Genomic DNA, 7042 nt, shown 5'->3' with positions numbered 1-7042 from the left:
GGTTAGGGTATCAAAGGCAACTCTGTTTTAAAGTATTATTCCATTATCTCTACCTGTTTTAGGTAGAGTTAGACTTAAAGCTTTACCATTTGTTGATTTAGAGCCCAGAGGCAAGAGGAAACACTGTGATTAAAACATTACCAATTTAAGGCCTAATATCGAGGAGAAACGTATAGACTTCTCCAGAACCTATGGACATATTTGGTGATAGAAAGTCCGTAGTATAAGTTCCTGCCTGGTTGGATGATAGACAGGCAAGGACAGTAGGTAATCATGCATATGAACAATTTTTTCACCTTCTTGGCTTTAGCTACTTTTGAAATGATAAGTATAATAAACAATTATATTTTGATAAAATACCTTCCATTCTGAACAATTCTGTCTGAACTGTTCATCTCTCTATGATCTCATGTCAGTAATGTTAGTTTTGTTCCAGTGTTAAGATATTCTGATTGGTCTGTTCCTACATGGAAGAAGGGTAAAGGGTCAGCTAGACATTTGTCCCAGCAAGACCTCATTTGGGAAATTTTAATTTGCACAAGTTAAGAAGTAGCTATTACGCAAGGCTTACTTTGAATACATTAGCTCCACAAAGCTAAGTCAGTTGATAAATAAATACTTGAAAAGCAATCACCTTTGGATTTAGCCGTAAAGGCTTCAAAGTATGTTCAAATTTAAAATGAAAACGACAAAATAGTCATTGACAAAAATTGCAAATTTTAGCAATCTACCAACAATAGTTTTTTTTTTCATTATACACAGAATTTTAGAGAAATAAGACCAATAGCATTTTTAGGAACAATAAGGGTTCCTTGTTATAAATAGTCAACCATGAATATATGCCTGTATAAAGATTGCATCATTAAGTACTTAAATTTAGAGGATACTACATGTTTCAGCAGCAGGTCTACCCAAATGACAACAATACAGAGATTAACATGGCACTTGCAGAAGGATGATACATAAATTCGTGAAATATCCCATATTTTTCATTCTTCAAATGCAAGAAATGAAAAACAGTTATTAAAAAGTTGATTACAAAAATACAAGTGTAACAATACAAGTAATTCATAGAATTGAAGGTTAGTTTGACATCAGTATATTAAATCTTCACCTGAGAAAGGCCTTTACATATCATAATCGTTACAAAACTTGAAATTAGTTAACATTGCCATTTTATCCCAAAGAAATAAAATAAGACAAGGACCTAGGAAAAAAAGGAATCTTAAACTTTTTCTATATGGAATGCAATTTGAAAGGACACATTTATTAATAAACATATACATTATATAACAATGTAGAATTCAAAGTATTATATCTAGGAGCGAATTAAATAGATTATGGACATTATACAAACATAGATATACTTTTTTCAGAAAAGCACCATGAACATCTTTAGTTTCTATACTATTCATTTCAAAAGATGTTAAAATTATTTCTGATTTAAAAAAATCACAAACTCTGCAGAAATTATTATAGATGTATACAAACAACTCTTGAATACATTTTGACATCAAAGTCAGGCAATTCACTTGGAAGAACACCTGGGAATCCATGAATTTTTAAAGTAGGATATTGCTGTTGCTTTGTTTTGTGAAAAAAATTGTAGGGACACAAAGGATGGACTGGCATTTTTGAAATTTAAGAAAATTAACCAAACCATTACAACTTAGGAGAACAATCTGTACAGTCTTCCACAACTTCAAAGAGGTAGTAATACTTACTTATCCTTTTGGAAATACCAAATGCAGTTTCTTCCAAGTTGTTCTTCAGACCTGGTTTGATATAATGGTTCAACAGAAAGAGATACAGCATATAGTTGTTACTTCTATTCCCAGCAGCGAGATGCAAGGTGGTCAAGAGACCTTTAGTTTGGGGATTGGTGTTTGCATCATGATGAAGTAAGAAAGAAGCCACTCTGGTATTATTCCACATATAAGCACTGTGCAGGGGTGTCTAGCCATTCAGATTTATTGCATGAATATCTGCCTTGAGCTACCAATTCATGGACAATGTCTAAGTGTCCACTCTAGGCTTCTCGATGAAGAGGGTTATACTCATCCTCATTCCTAGTATTCATCTGGGTGGCCTTTTGGAAAGTAGTCTCCACACCGTAGTAAGTTGAATAATTTCAGGATCCAAAAGAAATTTGATTGGATCCTACTCCAATTTTTTCTTGCAATTGATACCATTCCTCACTTTTTCATCTTACTTCCTCTCTTCGTCAGAATTGCCTAATGAGAGACTTTGAGTGCCACTGGGAATGAGATGTCCATGTTTTTCCCCAATAGATTACATTGGTTGAACTGGTCAGAAAAATCTGGTGAATTTTCTGCACATATTTATTCACCATGATTTATTTTATCTTTTTCCATTTTTACTACTCTAAATTATTCTAACTGGAGAGTAGGGAATTTATAGAGCAGAGGAAAAATTTTCCTCAATATTCAAAGGTACAGACTGAAAATGATGACCAGTGGTGTCTTCATGTGCAGCTTATGCTAGGAATGAGAAAATAGGAAACAATGCCTTCTATGTAAATGATTTGGGATATACCATGTTATAGTGTAAGAGAACTCACTATTTAACATATGGGCTTAAATAGCTTTCTAGTAGCTTTCTAATGTTGGTATTCAACATTCGATAAAATGTATAATGCAATAGTAAAATAGAAGTCCTTTGTATGACTACCTAAATTCTTCTTTTTTTTTAAAGACATTTGTTTTCATCCAAAAAAATATTCCTGTCTATTGTCTTCAGGTGATTTTGATGATTGAAGATGCTTAATGAGAAGTCAAAATGTATTAGTAGTCCTTTGCTATCAATTAAGTTTCACTTTTTCTTCTTGGAGGATATAATGATCAAAGAAAGCAATCAGCAACAATCGTTCAGAATCATGCTTCCAGTGCAAATGAATTACCAGTAAGTAATCCTCGATACCATTATCCACAAAGATTTGTCACAGATACAATCAGCCTGCCTTCTCTAGCTGCTTTCCTAGCCTGGACCTATTCCTTCATTGTACAGGAAAAGTGTGATTCAACTGATTTCAGTCAGATCTGTTAGTAGAATTATCAAGTATTTAGATTCTTTTTTTTAAACTTAGTTGTGGGGCCTGAACTCTGGGCCAGGGCACTGTCCTTTAGCTCTTCAAATCAAGGCAAGCGCTCTACCACTTGAGCCACAGAACCACTTCCGGATGGTTCTGTTTATGTGGTGCTGATTTGGGAAATGGCAGAGCAGAAAGTGAAATAATGCAACCATAAATATAAAAACAAAATAAATTAGGATAATTATGGAGCAATCATATTGTCTATGAGAACCATGAAAGAGAAGAAAAGAGACACAGATGTGCAATGACCTAGCTAGCCACAAAATCCATGCTTCTAATCAATTGACAGAGCAAACAATTTTTTTAGTTTTTAAAAGAAATGGAAATAGAATATATGTATTTACTTGAAATTAGTAAAAACATTTTTAGTAGCCTACATAAAGAGTCAGAGATTTGACCAAATTACAGACAAGAATCTTAAACCTTGGGCTGGGATGGTCGCTCAGTGGTAGAGTGCTTGCCTTGCAGCTTACTACAGTGGGGAGACTACTTTCCAAAAAGGCCACTCATATGAATAATAGGGATGAGGATGAGTAAACCCCTCTTTATTGGGAAGCCTAAAGTGGACACCTGGACATTGTCCATGAGTTGGTAGCTCAAGGCAGATATTCATGCAATAACTGTGCATGGCTGGAAACCCCTGCACAGTGCTTATATGTGGAATATATTGCAACAGCACACAGACACACACACACACACACAAACATCATCATCATCATCATCATCATCATCATCAGATTTCTTAAGTATTTTTTGTGTATGGTCTTAAGAATAAATTTACATTAGTAACTTGAATTTCTGACAGGACAATATCATCACTGTACATCTTCGTTGTATGCTCTCAGTTTTAAATTACTATCTAAGTATGTGCATTAGATAAGTATAGGAAAAAGTAGGAGCCACACCGGTGGCTTAGGTCTTTAATCTTAGCTAATCAGAAAGATGAAATCTGATGATTGTGCTTTGAAACCAGACCAAGAAAAAAAAGGTCCATTAGATTCTGATTTGAAAGTAACCACAAAAGCTTGAAATGGAGCATAGTATAAGCATTAAAATGCTAGCCTTGAGAAAACTAAAACAAAAAAAAATAAATTCTGGAACACAGTCAGGCCCTGAGTTCAAGCTCTAGTATTAGCACCAAACTAATAAATGAATGAATGAATTAACTAAAAGTAAATTAAGTGGTCAAATGTGGAGAGGCAGGTAAAATGTGACACTGGATTATGTATTATTAGGTAAAATGTGGACACTGGATTATGTATTATTTTGTAATAAGGCAAATTATCATTTTTCCTAATCACTAATATTTTATTTGAACTTTTTTATACAATAAATCCTGAATTTGGCATACATGTATATGTGTTTGTACATGTGCGCACATGTGTGTTTATGTGCGTGAGTGTGTGTGTTTGCAATGTTGCTTGCCAATGTGGACAGAGTGAGGCTGAAAAGAGCTGTGTTGAAATGTTATTTATCAGTGCTCCATCCTGTCATTTCAGTGGAACCACCCTTCTGTACATTTCATTTGTCAAATAATAACATCACCATAATCAAAGCATTTACACCATTAAGTTAGATAAAATAGATCACTTTCAGTTCTTAGTATATATTAGGCAAGAAGATACACATATAATTAGGTAGTGAGTTATTGCTGTAAGATGACTGTCAGTACAAAATATGTATTTGACCTCTTAAATTGGATATACTTTTAAGATATACTCATGAAGTGATTTTGACCAACTCGACCAAGCAGGTATTACTCTCTGGTTATTCCTGTGAAACTCAAGGTGGATAAACACTTTCCAGATTTCTTTTGAAAAAAACATTCTTGGTAAGATCATATCTATTCACACTAAGATAAAAAACCTGTATTTTTTAGGTTTTAATATCCCATCATATTGACTGAAAATCAGTATTGTGGATATGTTTGTTAAATATACATTGCAAAAACAAACAAAAACATGTGTCACCTCCAGATTGTGGATGCATTTGAAGTTGTTTTGTACATACAAATGTTTCTTCATTAATTGTTCTTTTGTGGGAGTAACTATCGCAATATTAACAAATAAGGCTTTTTGAATATCTTTTCCAATATAAATAACATCCCAGAGCGAGTCTTGCAATTTCTGAAACCCCTTTGAATATTTTAGTGTTATTTCAATTCATTGACTATACAACTAAAAACATTTCTGAAATAAACATTGTTAAAATCTGAAAATGTAAATGGGTATACAGGCTTTTTATGCATCATTTTATGAAAAGCCAGTTTTTATGAAACTAAAAGATATAGAATAAAAGAATGGAAGTGAATTGGGTGAGCTAATTATTAGTATAATTTTGTTTTCTATTAACCCAGTCCTTTGAATGTACATGATGAAGTTAAATTATGTACTTTCTGACACTATGCTTCAGTTATTTTTAGAATCTTTGTAGTTATAAGAGTGAATTTGTAGTGTAAATAAATGTCTTTGAATATAATTAGGATTAATCTTTTGTTTTGTGTCCTACTCCCCCAAAATGAGTTATTTTCAAGTGTTAATAGTTTATAATTGAATCTTCAGTATCATAAGAAAATTTGAAAAAAAGGATTGTGCGGAGAAGGTGTAGCCGCCTCTACTCCGAACCTCCCCTTTGCCTCCGCACTTCTCTGGGGCCAGCAGCCACCGACCAGAGGCCTGGGACCGCGGGCTCAGCCAACGACCATGGGGTTGGTGTCCAACCAGCAGTTGGCAGGTGGCTGTGCCAAGGGGGAGGAGAAGGCGCCCAAGGAGCCACCATCGGATGCCGCTCAGGCGGCCGAGGAGCCTCAGCTGCTGCACTGGGCTGCTGCATCTGTAAGTGGTTCAACATGCATGGGGTTTGGCTTCCTATCCATGACAGCCCACCCCAGGGTCTCTCTCTACCCCCTAGTGGACGTCTTTGTGCACCAGTGTAAGCTGCACTTGGAGGGCTTCTGGAGCCTGAGGGAGGGAGAGGCTGTGGAGTTTAACTTTAAAAAGTATGCCAAAGGCCTAGAATCCATCCGAGTCACTGGGCCCAGTGGGGTGTTCTGTATTGGGAATGAGAAGTGGGCAAAGGGGAAGAACATGCAGAAGCACAGATCCAAAGGAGACAGGTGCTACAACTGTGGTGGTCTAGACCATCATGCCAAGGAATGCAAGCAGCCACCACAGCCAAAGAAGTGCCACTTCTGCCAAAGCATCAACCACATGGTGGCCTCCTGTCCACTGAAGGCTCAGCAGATCCCCAGTTCCCAGGGAAAACCTGCCTACTTTAGGGAAGAAGAAGAAAAGATCCATAGCCTTGCCCTGCTCCCCAAGGCCCAAAAGTGAGCCACCAGATCCGAGGGCGGCTACTCTTGCTAGCAGGAAGTTTCAAGGAGCTGGCATCAATTGGCAAAGTGGAGAAAGTGGGGATATGGGGTTGGTTGGCGAGTAGCTGGCACTTCCATATGTCTCAGGCCAGGATGTCCCAGCATTACCCCATCTTCTCTTTTGATGAGGGGAAGGGGTGATGCATAGGAATCCCATCATGGTCTATCCCAATTCAAGTGAGGGGCTTTGGGGCAACCACTTTTGAAACCTGCGTACTTTATATGATAAGCTTCACCTGCTCTACATGCTTCCCCTCCCAGCCCCCCAGCCTCCAGCTTGTAAAAGTGACCCAGATTGGCAAGTTGTTCCTTTAAAGAAGGATGTGTCCTATTTCTCTTCCCAAGGTGTGAAACAATTAAGCACAAGACCAGCAGATCCATGGGCCCAAATCCCCAAAGTGTAGTACCCCGGGTAGGAGGACCCATCAGGAGCAAGGCAGGGTTGTTTTGTTTTGTTTTGTTTTTTGCCTGTCCACCATCTCCTCCCCTGCACATCTTGTTTCCTCATCACCCTATCTTGAGCCTTAGTGCTGGGAGAGCTGGTCCAGGAATTGGAT

The 7042-nt window shown here is 37.1% G+C and overlaps 2 pseudogenes; both read left to right on the top strand.

The window, feature by feature from the left end:
* The first annotated feature begins 890 nt into the window (after positions 1-890).
* Positions 891-990, top strand: LOC138803732 (U6 spliceosomal RNA; annotated as a pseudogene).
* Positions 991-5814: 4824 nt separating this feature from the next.
* Positions 5815-6444, top strand: LOC138803725 (protein lin-28 homolog A pseudogene; annotated as a pseudogene).
* Positions 6445-7042: the final 598 nt, after the last annotated feature.

The sequence above is a fragment of the Dipodomys merriami genome, unplaced genomic scaffold (genome assembly GCF_024711535.1).
Source record: "Dipodomys merriami isolate MVZ:Mamm:240054 unplaced genomic scaffold, mDipMer1.0.p SCAF_347, whole genome shotgun sequence".
NCBI classification, from domain to species: Eukaryota; Metazoa; Chordata; class Mammalia; order Rodentia; family Heteromyidae; genus Dipodomys; species Dipodomys merriami.
The sequence above is the reverse complement of the archived record's forward strand: the minus strand, read 5'-3'. Positions and strand labels throughout refer to the sequence as shown.